Source organism: Montipora capricornis, chromosome 4 (genome assembly GCF_036669925.1).
Source record: "Montipora capricornis isolate CH-2021 chromosome 4, ASM3666992v2, whole genome shotgun sequence".
Lineage (NCBI taxonomy): Eukaryota > Metazoa > Cnidaria > Anthozoa > Scleractinia > Acroporidae > Montipora > Montipora capricornis.
In genome coordinates this window covers 52333906-52352900 of record NC_090886.1, presented here as the reverse complement: position 1 = coordinate 52352900, position 18995 = coordinate 52333906, and the positions used below count along the sequence as shown (strand labels likewise).

At 38.8% G+C, this 18995-nt stretch overlaps 1 long non-coding RNA gene across 1 annotated transcript; it reads right to left on the bottom strand.

Moving 5' to 3' along the window:
• Nucleotides 1-17948: 17948 nt before the first annotated feature.
• On the bottom strand, nt 17949-18951 carry LOC138047374 (uncharacterized). Its single transcript, XR_011131833.1, has 2 exons — nt 18802-18951; nt 17949-18713 (listed from the first exon to the last, which is right to left on the bottom strand). It is a non-coding gene; the product is annotated as an uncharacterized lncRNA (long non-coding RNA).
• Between the last annotated feature and the right edge of the window lie 44 nt (nt 18952-18995).

Sequence of the window (18995 nt, the reverse complement as noted above, 5' to 3'; positions counted from 1 at the left end):
TGCAGATTAGACTCGCCGAATTTCGGAACGTGATCATCATTTTCCCGCAAAAAATTACCGACTTGAAGGCGACAAATCTCTCTTCGAAAGAGCTGAAAAAACTTTCCTTCGACAAATTGGCTAACATTTTACCCTGGATGCCAGAAGTCTTCTCGCTCACCAGCGGCGAGGAGCGTCGAAGTAGTGCTGGTCGGCGAGAGACGACGGCGACCTGTACCATTTTTCCCTGGGTGAGAGAGTTAATCCATAAATCCTATAGAACGAAAAATGGTTCCGTGTCCCAGCACTAACCGTTGGAACACAAACGAACTGAAATAGATTTGTGTTCCCCACAAAATTCATCTCGCCCCTAAATATGGTCATTCAATAAAAAATTAACTACTTTTTTCTTTGTATTGTAAGTAATGTTAGTAGTGGCGTAAGTATTGTAAGTAATGTAAGTATTGTAAATGATGATATGAAAAAAAAAAAAAGAAAACTACTTTTTTCTGCTTAACGTAAGTTCACAGTACAATCTGATCGATCCTGAATGCTTAAACACTTTTTTGAATACGAAACACCTTTTGTGTTATGTTTTTAGCCTTTGTTGTTTGATATCTACACCGTCAAGAGACGTCCAGCCGAGAATTCCTGAGTCGGCTTAAGCTCCCCATGATAATGAAGCACTTTCTTACACGAAACCAAGAGAAAATGAGGGGACAGAGAGGGAGGCTCAAGGCGTTGGCTGGGATATGTTATGTCCACGAAAGTTATTTTTAGACGAGCGGAAGTCTTTGTTCTAGGGGAAGTCTGCCTTCCGAGACGTCCGCATGCAGTCTTGCTTCGCTCTCAGGTTCTTAGTGAAAAGAGAAAATGATGGCGCACGTGGAAGGCTGATGAATATACATTTTCTTTCAAACATCGGACCGATGTTGGCCTGCATGCGGACGTCTCGGAAGACTTCCGCTCGTCTAAATATAACTTTCGTGGACATGACATATCCCAAGGGCTGGACCGGGAGCCTCCTTCTCTGTCCCCTCATTTTCTCTTGACGAAACTAAACTCTCTCCAAGAACACCATCGCAAATTATGTGTTTCACTTTTTAAATGCATGACATTGTAAAGGACAAAGACCACAAGCTACACACCCTACATCCACGTAAGAATAACAATAGCCGATTTTTTATGAGGAGGCCAAGGACTTTTTCGATACCGAACTATCAGTCAACTACATCAGTGGTTACCTTTACCAAACATTCGAAATTGAAGGTCAAGTCATTCATGCGTGAAGTTCAATTCAAAAGTTGCGAGTTGAATTTGAAACTTAAAAGTCGACTGTGAAATACAGAATTTTTCACTTCGATATTCAGAACTTCGATGTCAAATTAAAAACTTCAATGTTGGATATGAAACTTCGATGTCGAATATTCAAGACTCAACTTTCAAACTTGGATGTCAAGGTCCGATGGTTGAATTTTGGCGGAGATATAGCTCCATAGAGTTAAACCCCAAAACCAATTTCTTAATTTAGATCATTGCAGTGGGAGTTACGAAGTTGGAACATTCGGGAGTGCTTTTGAGAGGATAAATTGCCATTCAAAGGAATTAATCTTTTTCTCAGTTTTCAAAGAGAATATTGAAGTTGAAAACGTATTCACAAATTCACTATCTTTTGTCTGTTTTTATGTTCGTAACTGTTCATGTATTTTGGTCGATATACGGTTCACTTTGAGTTTAAAACTATACAACGAACACGAAAACTGGACAATTTCGCTGGGATCAAAAGGGTCCCCGTTTGTTAACCCCGGCTTTAAGGTTCCCATAGTGTGACTTATACATTTTACTCTGTCTAACGCCAGACGATTTTACTCGTCAACGGGGTCCCCCTTGGGGCTTACCGTCCACCCAGGTCACGCGTGAACATTGATTCGAAAAATTCAATTAACATAACGAATTCTTTTTTTTCCATATTTGGGCATTTCCTGTTGTTTTCGAAGATTTGGAGCGAGAGTTGGAGCGACATTTCGAAAATCGAAGAGCGATTTGGAGTTTGCCCGCGCTTTTTCAAAATGTTCAGACCAGCGGCCGTCAATTCCTTTGGTCGCGAATACAAGCCAGGCAGACCTGTCAATAAGGAAACAAGAAGACGTATAATCGACCTTTATTTGGTTTGAGAGGGACCATCTGCGATCTCTAGATCAGTTCGTGTCACTAAAGGAGCGGTTTGGAAAATCATTCGACATTATGAGACGTTGGTACATATGATGCCTTTAGTCAAGGGGGTCGAACATATTCTTCTAAACTTTCATGCGACGTCCTTGAATCTATTGAGCTGTTCAAGCTAACGAAACCTAGCATGTATTGAAGGGAAATTCGTGAAAGGTTGCTTAATGATGGAATATGCGATAGGCGAAGCATACCGGGTTTGTCAACAATCCAGGAAGCAATTTCAAGAAAGATTGGCATGTCCTACAAGAAACTTTCCGTCTTACCAAGTGAGAGCCAAACTAATGCCCAGGTCGAGAGGTGTAACGAGTTTCTTGAACTCACCTCAAGAATGGATCCATCCAAACTTAATTTTTTGATGAAAGCTCTGTAATAAGGATAAATACGCCTCACAAAACAATGAACAGTCATCAAAGAACTAAGCAAAATATGCTCTCAGGCTCTCGTGGATGGGAACAAGCAGCCCAGAGACTCAATTTCTTGCAATTTCTTACCTCTAGAAAAATTCTATCCATATTTCAAGGAGATCTCCGAAAAATCAAGTCCATTTTTGAAAAATTTCAATCCGATCTGTGATTTTCCGATGTGATTTTCGTTACGTCAGTGAAAGTGGCGCATTGATTGGAAGACTTCGATCACATGTTCAAGATACTGTTCACGCGTGACCTGGGCTGACTATGAAGAGTTAATACTTTCGCGAAGCCGGCTAAGAATAATAGCTAGATTGCGATACGAGAACATAAATGAGAGCACGTTGTCTGATACTACAATGTTGGGTTTCATTGGCCTTAGTTGTCCAAAGGCTTGATAACTTTATCCAGTGGGTAAGTCACTGTTAAGTAGACGCCTTTACTTAGATGTCCTCGAAGTGCATAATCACGGTCACGTGAGCAAATACTGAAAACTTTGCACAGATTGAAACTGTGGAATAGTGACTTACTGATCCACAGGATAAATTTATCTTGTGTCAAGTGAGTTTTGCTTTGTTTTCACTGCTTTCTCTTTCTCTGTCTCTCGGCTCTTAAATCATTTGAAAGAAAATGACCCTGTATGTATTAGGAGAAACAATGACACAATGAATGGCGATTCCGCGGTGTCGATGTGTTTGCGTTCGGGATCCGGCAAACTCCACGCAATATTTGTTGTTCTATTAAATGAAAGTAAAGCCTATCAGTGCTTACACTGTCGTAAATGCTCCTTTTCTTTGGCCATCTCAGTTTTATCAGAAATAACACACAAACAGCGGTGACAAATATCAGATATAAACGCATACTCCAATTTGTATTAACCGTCACTTCTGAAGATGTATGCAGAAGACGAAACGTCAAGTAAAAGATAATTTCAAGTATGCGTTTATATCTGATGTTTGTCACCTGTGTTTACACTATATGGGCAATTTTTCATGCAAATTGTCTCGCAGTTTTGTTGCGACAATGTTGCACGAAATATTGCCCAGTGTAACGTACCCGGCCACAGATATTCCACGCAACATTTTTGTTGCTGCCACGGCGAGAGGTAGAAATCAGTTCTACTTTGGGCAACGCGTCTCGCGGCTGCAACAAATTTTTCAATCATTGCGTAGAGTGTTGTGTTGCAAAGGTTTCAATTGGGGCACCAGCCAATGAAAAGGTTCCTTTAACTTCATCGAACACGAGGCAAGTTGCAAGAAACGTTGCACCCATCAAACATCTTGTTTTGCAACAAAATTGCGACACACGTTGCATGAAAAATTGCCCTGTGTAACAGGCTTAATTAAAAGGCCTATGTCCGAAAACTGTCATCTTCAAAAGATTTAATTCCCTGTGTGCCGCGAATTTAGGGGTTTTCACAAGGAAAGCTGTAGTGTCATGGTTTTGCTATCAAACAAACTGTTGCAAGCTTCAACTGTGAATGATCGAATAAACAAAGATTAAGAAATAGTGAACGTGCAGCACGCAACCATCGAATTACGGATGCACGCAGGAGGTTGAGAGTTGCACGAGAAGTAGAAGAGTTCGACTCAAGCTTCTTGAAGGTGCTTGAATGCTCCGCAGCAAACCCCCTGCGTGCATCCATAATTCGATGGTTTCACGAAACAAGTTTACCGTTCTCTTATACCGAAGAGAGTCTTGACATCTTTCCAATCAAACAGAGATCTTTATGAAATCTCTTGCTGCTTACAGACCTCACATACGGGTCAGGAACACAATCAACCGTGCGAAAATTACTATAGCTTTCGACGCCAGAAATGCTTTGCATTGAAAGCTGGTGCGGAATTTTACTCTCGCCAAATCTCTAAATAGTGCATCTATGCGTGACTTACCTCCAAAAGTTAATACAGACCTGTGTGGGGTTGGTCTTTTTTCGTCTTGCCTGGGCGTTTTTGTTCAGCCAGCAAATTTTATCTCGAGCTCGCTTCAATTCGCACTCTTGATGGAGCTCTTAACCTGAAGCCCGTCTAAAAGCTTGAGCTCGAAATTTGCTAGTTTGCTGGAATTATGTTCCTCATATCCGAAGGAATTCGAACTATTGAATATATTTTACCAGGAAAAATAGGAATTGTGTTTCAAAAATTGGTAGCATCGTTATGACGAAAGTTGCTAAAAAAAATTACAAAACAAGCTGACGACAGCATGCAACTCACGGGCAAATAAATCGAGCGTATTAGCCAATCGGAACGTGCGCTTCTGCCAAGCTATATTATAGAGAAAATCCATGCATCTCCATTTATGTCGCAAAACTGTCAAGGGTTGTCAAAGTTGCCTGCCTCACTGAATTATTCCCTTTCGGTAATTTTTTTTTGCCCGTCACGTACGTAAGGGAAAAGGATGCGAAAATCTGATCAGACAAGACCTTTTAAATCATTTTGAGAAATCGATAGCAAATAAAGTGTTTGCGAAACCTGTGAAAATGCGTAGATCTAACTCGAACTGATTGCGTTCAAATTTGGGCCAAGTGCAAGAAATCTTCGAGCAACTTTTACATCATGTGACAGTAAAACTAAGAATAGGAGACTCGTAAAATAACATTAAAAAACAATAGGAAATGAGTATCTTGACTGTTTTGTGCATTTCTTTCAGTTTTTGCATTTAATTGTATATCCGGCATGACAAAATAAGGCAATATAATAATAATAATAATAATAATAATTATTATTATTATATTATCACTATTAATAATAATAATAATAATAATAATAATATTATTATTATTGTTATTATTATAATCTGGTGTCAATGGTCTAATATGATAATAAGGGTTGACAAATGTTTTACTTTTGGAATACGGAAACTGTGCACCAAATCTGTCCAATACTTACCTAAACTGTTGATAAATGGAGTTCTTGTCCCGTGTGTGGAAATGGGTGAATCATTTCGTTACTTAGGACACTACTTTGACTTCAACGAGTCTAACAACCAACACATGTCAGAATTGTCCTCTCTTTTGTACAAAACTTGATGTGTGACATTGATGAGAAACCACTGCATCCCAAAAACAAACTTCTGCTGTACAGCCGCTATGTCCTATCTAAACTGTCTTGGCATTTTACTGTATCTGACATATCAAAAACCTGGATAATAGCAAATCTTGATTCTATAGTGAACGGCTATATTCGAAAATGGCTTGAAATCCCGATATCTGGTACACTGAGTAATGTTTTTCTAGAACGCAATAAATTTGGCCTTAATATTTGTCCTCCTTCAGTTAAATTCACTCAGTGCAAAACAGTTCTCCGCATTACCTTAAAAGAATCACGGAATGATTCCCTAAAAGATCTCTGGAAGTTGTCCAGCAGTCACACCAATATTCAATACGGTGTGTTCAAATCATGTCCACCAAGGAAGTTCTTAAAGACTTCCGTTCGAATCAAGAAGACAAACTGCAACACCACTTAACATCTCAAGGTTTCTTTTTTACAAATGTTATCAAGCACTCATTGTCATCTGTTAACTTTATTTGGTCGTCTGCCCAGTCTCATCTACCCAAGAACATCTACAATTTTACCATTCGCTACATCAACAACTCCCTTCCTACACGTACGAATATGACAAGATGGGGATTATCACAAAGTCCTGATTGCTCCTTTTGCCTTAACCCTGAGTCACTCCTCCATATTGTCGCTGGTTGTCAACATTACCTTGATCGCTTCACCTGGAGACACAACTCAATTCTCAACTTCATTGCCAACTCACTTCAACCTGTAATTAATGATCGCTCTTCACTCTATGCTGATGTCAATGGCTTTCCGAGTCCTTCAATTATAACTGGTGAAAATTATCGTCCAGATCTTCTTTTCCTAATACAGTCCAAGTGCCTATATATTCTAGAACTAACGGTTGGTTTTGAATCTAACCTTAAAAACAATGCAGTACGCAAAAAAGAAAAATACATGAACGTGGTCAAAGACATGAGAAGTAACTACAGATGTGTCAAATTTGTAAACCTTTTCATGAGCTCCCTTGGTGTTCTCTCCAACGAATGCTCTACGTTCTTAGAAATGATGAATGACATTGGCATTGACAAAACGCAACAACACTATATAATCAAAAAAATGATAAGTCTCGCCATTAGAGCAACATATTTTATATTCTGTCGTAGAAATAAGACTTGGGATAGCCCAGACTTAATAAAACTGTAATATATATATATATATATATATATATATTTTTTATTCATTTGTAAATACACTATACAAGTATATCACCCAATTTCAAGTAGCCAGTTGTTAATTGCCTATACGTAGAGAGATTTACAACTGTATTCGAAGACAAATAAAATTTCCATTACTGAGCAACCTATAACTGCTAACAAAAAATAAGATTAATCGTCCGGGTTATAAATTTTCTCAGTATTTTCGCTGAAAACAGGCAGTCAAATCTTGTACTCGTTAATGTTCTCGTCGTGGTACTAGAATCGTACTACCAAAAATGATTCCATTTCGTATCCGTTTGAGGCCCCCCTGTAGAAAAAGAGTTTTAAGGTCCCAAATGAAGCCGATTCGACAACGATATTAATTGTTTGAGACAGTTACTAGTTATCCAATTTGTTAGCATTAAGCCGGATATTCCTGCGACCTGCTGGGGAAAAACGACGAGTTTTTGAGGAGGAGATTCTCTGGACGGATAACTAGACTACTCTAAATTGCTACTCAACAAATGTTTGTGTACGATACTTAAGTTGGAAATTTCGCGAATGAGAACCAATCTTTTGTTGGAGGTCTTCTAGCTACAGCAGGGCATCAGCTCATTGGACACCCGTAGAAAGGTTGGAAAAATGCTGTCTCAGGTGTAAGACCTTTCTCGGATCGGAGATTTGCAGACTGACACCATTTCATCTAAAACCCGGGTTGAGTTTGTTCAGCGAATAGGAGGTCGACGGGGTTATTGTCTGCGAATCTTGTTGTTTTGCCAGAAGGCCGACAATGGAAAGATTAGTCGGCAAAACACTGATGAATTAAGCATCGTAAACTTGGTGGGATTAGCTTTGCCGGCAGTTCTTTAAGAATTAACAATGGTTTCCACCAGACCACGTGTGCGGCAATTACGGTATTTTGTGAGTATTTGTTGTCCCTTGAGCCTGTATTAGATTACATGAGAGCCGCGTACCGGGAAGCAATCAGAGGGGATATCCCACTGCGAATGTTTTCTCCATTATTGATTTTCCGAGGCATGTTTATAAAGAGGCCAACGCAAAGTGCAGTTTATCGATATGTTTAGCAGTTGAAGAAAAAACAAATATATGTGATTGACATTCTTTTGCGTGGGTTACGTAATTGAGAACGTGAATGAACGGCGAGTTCTTTTTGTTCAACTAATAGTCAAACAAAATTAGATTTCTTTAAATAACCGTTGCGCTGTGAATTATATTTTACCTCGTGGTTGAATTTTTGTGAATTCTTTTCTCAGTTAACAAAAGGTATTAACTCGACACGAAATGTGTTGTACGTGGTCCGTCTTCACTTAAAAAATATTTAGAGTTTTCGTAGGGTTTCATGCTGCTAAGGTTGTATAAGACGACGCCCTCCAATTTAACATTTTGCCAAATTAAACCGTAGGAAGAGGCTGCAGGGATAAACTTTTAGAAGCCTTAGGAAAGACAGTACAGTCATATTACAAAATAGTCAGAACTATCAGCCTTACTCCAAACTGGATTCCTACATCCGATTTGTGAACACGTATAAACGCTACTCTCAATACATGCAGCACTAAAGCGACAAATTCGCTCAACTTCACATATTTTGAAATAACCTTATCAGTTTCTCAGTGCGGAAAAATTCAGTTCTTCCCCGGAAAAAGTAAGGTGCAACAAAGAAGAGATCTAACGTTTTGGTTGGATCTTCCCTTGACTTAAAGCCAAAACCAACTTTTGTTTGAAATACAACTAGTTTGCCAATCACCTCAGCATGAGCTACGGTTGTTCATGTTGAAAAAAAAAAATAGCCATTAGACTGACTGTGTTCAGTAATGATAAACCGATCAGGAAAAAGTATCGCGATGGTTTAATTTTAAAAAAGATGTGTTTCTTACCCTTCTTCAGGTGAACTCTGTGATTTTCTACAAAGAAGGAGTACTTCTTAAGATTTGCTGTCCTTCCAAGTTAAGGCGTTTCAGTGACAATGAAATCAAGCTGTATTAATGACACTTTATACCCTTTCATTCTAATGGCCTTCGTTTTATTTATAAACATGTCAATTTTTGGCTTTTGACCAACATTCATAAAGCAGCGCAGCTGCCGACTCGATTAGAAAAATGGCACATGGTTTTAAAAAGCACTTAGACCCTTCTTTGAGGTCACGAAAGATATCTTTAGGAATATACATCGAAAAATAGAGATATTCAGTTAATTGTTCCTTTGATCACAAAATTGTGAATTGCTTTTGAAAATCAGTGGGCGAGAATTTCATACGTCAGAGTACGGGCAAATCAAATGGATGAATCGTTAGAGACTTTTTCTTTGGCTAGCATACTTTAAAAGTAATTTCCGCAGAGTTTTTTCCCGATGATTAAATAATAGGTGGTCAATCACCAGGACTATAAACTACAATTAATCATTTTAACTAATAACTGCGGACCAATCATATCGCTGTACGCTTTTTATCGGTGAACTCATTGAAGCTGAATGATGAGCAATAAAAAAGTATTCAAACTACAACTACCTTTCACGGGTTTATTGGCTCACCTTAACTCGCCAGCAAACAAAGACTTAAGGCGAGAAACAGGAAGTATGATAGGACAGGCATCTCTTTTAAATTAATTTTGAATTTTAAAGGAGGGTGAGGTAGTAACTTATATTTCGTTAATACTAGATCTTTATATCGTAAAACCACGTCATTATATTAATGGAGGCACGTTTTGTCCTATTCATAATATGATCAGTCAGGTGTGGGCTATTTTAACGTTTCGCAGAGTTATTACTAGTTGATCTACGTCGGCGTTATGATCGAGCCGTGCACTGCGATTCGTTCTTATTCGAGAATGTTAGATCAGCTTATCATTTGTGTGCGTCAGGGGAATAACAACCTTTTAGTTATTTTAAGATCCTGAGAAATGGTTGAACCCACGATCTCCGGTTTAGCAGATTTGAAGACTTGTCGCATCGCTATCCCACTTAGCTAACCAAGTGACCAGTCACTCAATTTCACTACCGATCCGATGTTGTAAGAGCATATCAAAACTGAAAGGTCATACATCTTTACGTGTTGGATTAATGTTTGGTATATATTTTTCTCCGACAAATTTTGGCGATAGTGTAAGCTCACATGTTTACAGGACGTTACAGGGCAGCAAAGTGAAAATGAACTAACTTCCTCCTTCTCTTTCAGTATTGCGTGCGATGGGCCAGTTTCTGAAGGAATCCTATATAAGCATAAAATTATATTTTCAAAATATGCGCTGCTGATTTTTTTCAGATCCGACAGTGTAAAACCTAAAACAAGCAGGAGGGTTTACAACCTATTAGAAAGCTATGTCCCGATTTTTATCTGTTATGGAATCGGCTAAATTTAATAAGTTAAATAAGTTTTGCTTGTTTTTAAGCTCAGACACTCTCATGAGTGAAGTTTGGTGCTCATTCAAAGAGTCTATCAGGATTTTGGGATTTAACAGTCAACAAAAATCCCAGCGCACAACAAAACTTGCATGAGTATCGTGTGAGATAAGCCCTTAACAATATTATCTTTTTGGTCTGGAGTTATCCAGTTCAGTGTTGGCCTATATTCTTTCCTCAATCCGATTCGCCGACAACGAACTCTCTCCGTAAGATGAAGACTATATTGCGAAGTGTAGAATAGCGTTTTTTAGATACAACCCTAGCGATCCATCGTGCAAAGATAGAAGGAATTTAGCCCTAACAACAAAGCAGTGAGGTCTCTAACTGTAAGGCGTCAGAGTAACATGTTGGAAGTAAATCAACGCGTAACATCATCTATAGGTGATAATGTGTGTGGTCTTGGTCAAAGAGAATCGTCAAGAAATCTTCTCGGAAAACCTCCAGTAAGGGGTCAAATTTCCTTTTAACTTTAAGGACGGTGCCTACTAATTAAAGATATTTTTTCCCCGGTGTGTCATTATGTAGGAAATGTAGATCTTAACAAGTGTTATTGAAATCCAAAAAGAAAATTGGGGGTAGCCACGCATTTTTCAAAGATAATTGATGAATAATATTTGTAAAAAGCTTTAAAATACAAAGCAATGTATGGCATTCTTTCTCAAATTGAAGCTTAATTATCTCTCAAAAATGCATGGTTACCCCCAGTTTTCTTTTTGGATACCAAGGACACTTACTAAGATCTACTTTTTCCGGATAGTTTTAAACCGCGCAAAAATATCCCTGTATTAGTAAGCATCACCGATAGGAAATCCGAGTATCTCGAGATGCGTAGAACGTATGCGCAATAACAATAGTAGGCACCGTCCTTAACACACCCCGAAAAAGCTTAGAGATCTCAGCGCCTCGGGCATCTTCTGTTACTACTACATCATCTACTGCATCTTATTCTACGATTTATGAAGAACACAGGAGAATCGGTCAAATATCCGGCCTAGTAATCGGTAATGTCACTGGATTTTTGTTTCAGTTTGCCAGTTCCAGCACTAGACGCCTTCACTAAATTCTCTGTTCGCGTTCGAGGCTCTTTCATGATTTTCTCGTATGGATATGCTTAGAGGTTTGTTTAACTAATCGCCGGACAAAGTCTTTTTTTGAGAAAAGCTTTACAGCAGAATAAGGAAGAGAAAGCGGGAAAAAAAAGGAAAAAGTATTTGTACCCAAAAGGAGCACAAACGAGACTAAAGGACCCATGCAAGATGTACCGCCCTTGGACGGATGGTGTAACTTGATTTTAGTGTTTTTAAGTCAAAACTGGGTTAAACTCAGAAAAACGTATTTGTAGACAATTTTTTATGCAAGGACCAGCTGAGCAAAGTGGAAGCGCCGGATGTTGGGAGATCTAACTAGCAAATAATTTGTAGATTTAAAACAAAATAATACTGCAAGGCTAGTTGTACGGCTATGACGAGATATCTTTTTTTTATTTACCAATATTTCGTCAGGCACAGCCTGACTTCTTCAGGGAGTTATATGATTTGCCGTTACAAGTTTTTGAAATTCAAATATAAGCCATACGAAAGCTAGGTATAGGATTACAGATAAATGTATATTTAGAGATATATGGATAGGGTTGCAGATAAATATTATTTACAGTTCTTCTCTTTTGTTTATACCTTTGGGTTCAAGTGTTTAGCCCCTGTCGATTAGAAACGCTTATCGGGCTTTGCATATGGAGTCACGAGATGTGCGGATAAGTTACATGTCGTGAGGGTGTGTGGTTAGTGCTGGTGAAATGTTCAGCCGACAGTTGTTTGTCTTGAAGAAGAAGTGGCTCTGTCAACGAGACGTCGGTGTTCGTTGAAACGGTCTTTAAATGTCTGTTTTGTCTCTCCTATGTATTGTTTGTTGCATCGTCTACAGTGTATCATGTAAATAAGATTTTCTGAGTTACAGTCAGAATGTAGTGTGGAATTTGTTATGTCTCTTTAGTAGCTGAAAATGTGTAGTCAGTTCGTCCGTCGGTTCGTATCTAATCCCCCCCGGCCTGGGGGGGGGGGGAGGGGGGGGGGAGGCGGACTCGATATATAGGTGCGGTTTGGCCCCTCATACCCTGACCCTGATTAAGACAAATATCGCTGATTTTCCAACTCTGTTTAAGACAGAATGACGATTTTTGATACCCTGTTTAAGACATTTAACTCAGTTTAAGACAAAAATTGATAAATCGATACACTAATTAAAACAAAAAAATGATAAATTCGATATCCTGTTTAAGACAAAAATCCCGAAAAACATACCCTGGCTGGCCGCACGTCCCCATTAAGCCCTCCCCCCCGGGGATGTAATCACTTGTGTAATTGCATGTGAGACAGTTAGTTCCGCATTTAATTTGTGTCGCCGAGGTTGTTAGAACGTCTGAAAGCAATAAGGGGTGGTAATGAATATTTCGGTACATTGTTTGGAAGAAGGGAGAACGTGAACGTGCTTTTTACTGGGTTGCCATATGGCAATTCAGTCAGAAAATGGGTCGATTTCTGCGATTTATTTTCATGCGCGTACCTTTGGTAGGTTCAAGGGGGTAGGGGAAATGCATAGATTTTATCAGGTGGGCACAGTACAAGCAATGGCGACGAAGCCGATGTAACGCGAATGGTGTTTTGTTAAATCTTTAAACAAAATGTACCCTTTTGGAGCTCAATAATGGAACGTCAACACAAGCTGTGAAAAATAAACATCTGGAATCTTAAAAGCGACGAATAATTAGCTTCAACAACAACTGCATCTTTGGCCGTCGGATGTCAATATTTTGCGAATGTAGTGTGATGAACAACACTGAAAACAAATGGCAAATAAATTATCTGGTAACTTTTTCCATTCTGGCTGGATATGGGTTTAACAAACTCAGAGAAGGAATCGAACACCTTGAATGCATCTGTGTTTATCGTTCTCTGGCTATTTATATTTATTTTGTGCTCAACTCTGCACAGTCTTCAGGTAAAAAAAATATTGGAAATGTGACAGTCAAGAATTATTTGAAAGAAAGCTTGTTGTCTATTTTGTGCTTTATTATTCAAGGAAAGGTTCTTCAGAAAAGCGTTTGATCCTGAAATTTATTTTGTTGCTTATGGTAATTAATTTTGAGACGATTGGGTTTCTTCTTTTTACGCACGCAATGAAATAGAAAGGGTTTGTGCCTCTAATAGCAAATATGTTGTTTGTTTCAATACATTTTTGCTGGAAAAGGTTTTTGTGAGATTTTCCTTAGTGAATTAGGTTGTGTAACATTCGGGCTTAACAAATTTGCATACGTGGGTTGAAATGTGATACGCGAGGATTTTTTATAAAGATGACAGGAATGTTTTCTTTCTGTCAAATGATTGATAGGTACCCAAATTTTTAACCTCAGAAGAAGAACTGCTTTGTCATTATAGTGTAAAATGAAGTTTATTTGGGAGTTCTTGGTTAATCCAATTTATTGCTACGACTTCCTAGTGCGAAGATTGTTTACATTACTCATGCTTTTTGGGAATTTTGAGTGTCAAGAAATTCCATCATTTTGCGTGACATAGCCCCTTTACCGTTAACATTTTTCAACAATATGTCGCTCTGATCTAACCCAAAAACATTCAGATAGTAAAACAACTTACTATTGTAATGTTGGAAAGCACCCCTACACCCGGGGGTATGTCTCTTTAGGAGGAACACGTGCATTGATAGCGACTTGAATTAAAGCCTTTCTAGTATTGATTTATCGGAAGGAACGAACTCTCAACGGTACATTACACTATTTATTAACCATTTCCTTCGCTTTTGTATTTGTCAGCATTGTGATTTGCGATAAATTTGTTTTTGTATCTCTTAGATGTTTAGATTTTCAATTAAGGGCGGGGTCGCAATAGAGCCAATTTTGTTTATTAAAGAGATAATCTGCCAATACGTACTGCAAAATAACAGAGTAAAATACTAAGTCTGGCCGGTCTCGGCCGGTTTGGACTTCAAAGGGTTAATTAACCCTTTGATTACTTGCCAAATTTTCGCGGATTGCCAAAATTTCGCCAATCTTCAGAGACGCCGAAGTGCTGCCTCGCAGGGACTTTCGAGAAACGGGCCACTGGTCTGAACTTAGATTGAGGGCAAAGAGTTCATTCAAAAGTTATCTTGAGTGGTTTTCACTATCGGCATAAGCTCATATTAAGAAATTCTTAGATCATCGCAACCACGAACAGTAACGACAGGAAACACTGAGAAACTCAGCGCTTGAACGTGATTTTGAACCTCTGCGATACCATGTGCCTAAGTATGTCGTTTGTATTTTTACTGGCATCGCATGTAAAAAAAACTGACGGCCAATCTAAGGTGGCTGGAACAAGTTTCACCACTTCTAAGAGACCTTCCTATTGGAAAGGTTATGCTACTATACTAGATCGCGTAACGGCAATGTTATGGTACGATATGAAACACCAATTATTGTTTAACGAAATGCGCCATTATTGTGACGCAATAGGTTACCATAGCAGCATGAGAGCTATCCAAAAGCACCTTCTATTTCGTCTTTGCTTGCTTATCTCAAAAATGAACTCGGTGACCCACATTTTTTATGTAAAAAATCAAAAACGAGTGAGAGTGTTTGGCCGGGGTTTGCAGACAACGAGAAACATATACCGAGTGCATATATTGTTTCGAGGTGTCTGGAAACCCCGGCTTCTAAAACTATTCACACTTCTTTTAGTAATTAGGGGGTATTGTTTCAGTGCTCTAATTTCCCATGAGGTTATCTGTTTTAAAAATAATCAGAATATGGGAAATTAGTTGATGTTCGTTGTAAGTCATGGGGGAGTGAAGATGACGGAGTCTTTCGCAGTGAATACCGAAAGCCATTTTCGTTCTCCAAAAAGTTGGGAAGAAGAATCAAAGTTATTGCAAGGGAGTATTCCTAGACTTACAAAATTAAATGGGAGATGAAGGGTAAGACAGGAGACAGTATTTATAAGCTACTGTACGGGTTCAATGCAAGATACTATTTTTGTGGAAGACTACATTCATTAGAATATAGATCGATCTTTTTAAATCTTCCTGTATTTTATTGAAGATGTAAAAAATTTTTGTCAACGAAAAAAAAATGAATTGGCAGTGAAGCTGATTAATTATGAAAATTAATTTAACTGAAGTATTGTTTTTGTGTTCAATTTGTTTTGTTTTGATCCATAAATCTTGATGTCCAATTAGAAGACAGATGAAAACCACGCGTGGTTTTGATATGTGATCCAAAACAAATGTGGTTTTCATCTGTGTTTTCATCAGGTATCAAAACTCATGCACGTGACGAATTTAGCCATTTTTATTGGCTATCAAACTCGTGAATTATTAATAATTTTAAAATTTAGCTATGGAGGACGTTTTCCTTGTTTCCATAGCCTCATCTAAACACGAGGGGGAGTTGGGAGAATTCGAAACAGTTAGACAAACCCAAGACGCAGTCGAGGGTTTGCATGACTGTCGAGTCAAGTCAGAGCTACCTTAAATTTTTCGGAGAGCTTCGACGTTGCCACGGTAACCTGTTGCGTTACAATAGTGGGCTCGTTTTGTTCAGCAATAATTGGCGTTTAATATGGTACCTTATTATATGGCTCTGTCTCACGAGGGCTGGGAACTACAAAATTCACGAATTTGATTGGCTGAAATCGATATTGACAGCGGTCTAGATTTTCCCATCTAGACCGGCATCTAGACCGGCAATGTTTTGCGGTGAAAAGATGCAAACTAAAATTGAAAAATATTGAGTAGTTTCTTCTACCAATATTTATTTATGGAAGTGCCAAAAAGCATGATGACAAAAGAGAGGATGACGAGCAAACTTTGACAGAATTGAGTTCAGCTCATCGCCACTCATCACCGTTCACAAGCAAAATGTCAGTTAGTACAAACCAGTTAAATTAAACGCATTAAATTGTTCTTGATTGCCATATAATAAAGATCTTATTAACCGAGCTTAGTCAGTCTGTATGGGAGAATCTTGACCTCGGGATGCAGGGATGGCACAGTGGTAAGAGCACTCGCCTCCCACCAATGTGGCCCAGGTTCAATTCCCAGACTCGGAGTCATATGTGGGTTGAGTTTGTTGGTTCTCCAGATTTCCACTCTCCTCAAAAACCAACATTTGACTTGATTTACTTTCATTGTTAATTTCAGTTTACAGTGTCCCCAATAAGCGCGCCAGCGCTAGAACGACTAGACACTTAAATAAAGTTCCTTTCCTAAAATAAAGTTCGGTCGTGTGTACTGCGTTCGGTCTGTACTCACGACCTCGGTCAAGATTCTCCCTAGAAACCTCCTGCTCGGTTAATAAGAGCTAAATAACATTGCTGTTAGGTGATACAGTGTTGTAGTGACAACCCTTCTAATAAGTAGGTCTCTTAAAATAGTGAAACTGGTTCCTGATACCGACCGGCTTAATTCAAGATTTTCTCTTTGGACTACACAAAGGCAGTCGGTACCAGGCGTAAAACAGGATCATAGAGGACACTCTATGGGACACTTCAATGACCTTCATATGTAGCACTTATGACGAATTATTAGACTACATTAACCAGTCTTGTTTACAAGACCACAGGATACATGATATGTTGACTCTCACTTATCGAGCACTTAATTGTAACTCCCCTGTATATATTAAGAATCTACTCAACGTCAAAGATACTACTTATAACCTACCAGGCCAACATCTTCTCAATGTCCCCAGGCTAACAGCTAACACCACAACCTATGGCCTACATTCTTTCCGTTATTTTGCTTCTAAACTCTGGAACTCGTTACCTAACTCACTTAGAACCGCTCCTACGACCAATGCATTTAAACTAGCTGTTAATTAAATTGAATTTGATCGTGATTGTTGTCCTTTCTGTAATTTAGCTTAATTTTATATCTTATTTATTGTACATTATTACATAAAAGCTTATTATGTACATTAATTCTTAGTCTATTTAGTTTATTTTGTATATTTCTTCGAAGATATTAGCATAATTGGTTGCTATCTGTAATTCGAAGTCAAATAAAGGTTCTTACTTACTTACTTATTTACTCAGGGGACCTTAGCAAGGACGACAACGGTGTCGACGGCTGATAGAACGCCACGAAACAACCCGTTTGATTTTGTTGAACGATGTTGACTGCTGAGGTGGGCAAAACTTAACGAGAAGCCTTGTATTCAGTCCCAGGCTGCAGCCGCGGCTGTTACCATGGATACGGACATGGTCACGTCATTTGGAGACCGATTAGTGCGCAAGCGCATACCCAACAATGTTGAAAAACGGGGACAAACGGTTCAACTTTATTCAACGTTCGCGACCACAAAAGAAAGGTCGAATGGTTGTTGAAGCAAAGTTTATACCCTTTTAAACTCATTCAACTTCGATTCAACATGTTTCAACACGGTTGAAAGAGGGAGGCGTTTGCCCCAAAAAACCTTAAATAACAATGACCACCACCAGGTTTTCTGAGCCCGCGGGACCGAGCACCCCCAGCAAACCATTGTTTTAACAAGAACCGCTGGTCAGCAACCTGGTTCTGGTCATTGCTGTCTAAGGTCTTCTAAGGTCTTCCGTTTGCCCCTTTGCTCGGGCCTTAACACGAAGCCTTCACTGGTCTTTCAATAATTTGTCCCAGGCTGCAAAGCAGACCTTGGAGAACTATAGCTGTCAAGGAGTAGGAACGCAAAGTTTAAATTAATTATTTATAATTGTCGTAATTTCGTTTTCAAAATCGTTCATCTACACTTTACTTGATAGACACAACTAAAAATCGCTTATTCGACTGTTAAGTAGTATTACTTACTGATCTAGTTACAGATCTGAGATGTTCATGCAAAATTCATGCAAAATTCCTACCAAACTTTGCTTCTTCTCTAAGCTTATAAGAAGTCGTTATTCTTGCTGCAATGTGGGAGACTGGATCATTACAACAAACAAGCGTATTTCTAGAAAGATCATACAGCTTTCCTATACAAGCTTCCCCTAAAAAAGATTCATGTAAAATGGCTAACATTTAATAACAAATAAATGCTGAACCTGTGATATGCTTCGAAATACAACAAAGACTTCCTGTCAAGTCAAACGTTCAGCTCAGCACAGAATATTTATATTTGCTGAATACATCGTTATCAGGACGAAAAAAGTCGATGGCAAGGAATGCAATGAATGTTAGAACAAAATGCGAAGGAGGGATGACAGCTACTGCCCAAATCCACCACATTCCAACAGCGGAACCCGCGAACGTGATCGGCTGTAACAACAGCAGAACAAGGAAGATTGTGGCCCAGTCGCGATCGCTTTTCTTCTTTTGCCCGGTTGGTGTGTCCCAGAAATCCAGGATTACTGGAGAAAGAAGAGTTGCCCAAATCGAGATTACAGCGCCAAGACCATAAATTACAGAGAGGGTGACGAGCCAATCTTCGCCAAGCACTATATCTTTTCCCATACTGCCGACTACGGATGAAAACACGATAGAATATTTGTTTTAGGTTTAAGCCAGGATATTAATATTTTTGTTGCGTTTAAATGTATCGTTGCATACCTCGTTGAATTTTCTTGAAAGCTGAGTTTATTTCCTTTCGCCTTTGAAGTATCTTCCTAGCGTTTACGCGATGAAAGCTGGAGCTATGTTGTTTCTTGACGAAACAGTGAAATATTTTATGCGAAGATTAGCTAGCTTTTTCATTAAATATTCATACCTCTTTGAAGAAACCAAGACAACCAAAGAGAAAATTT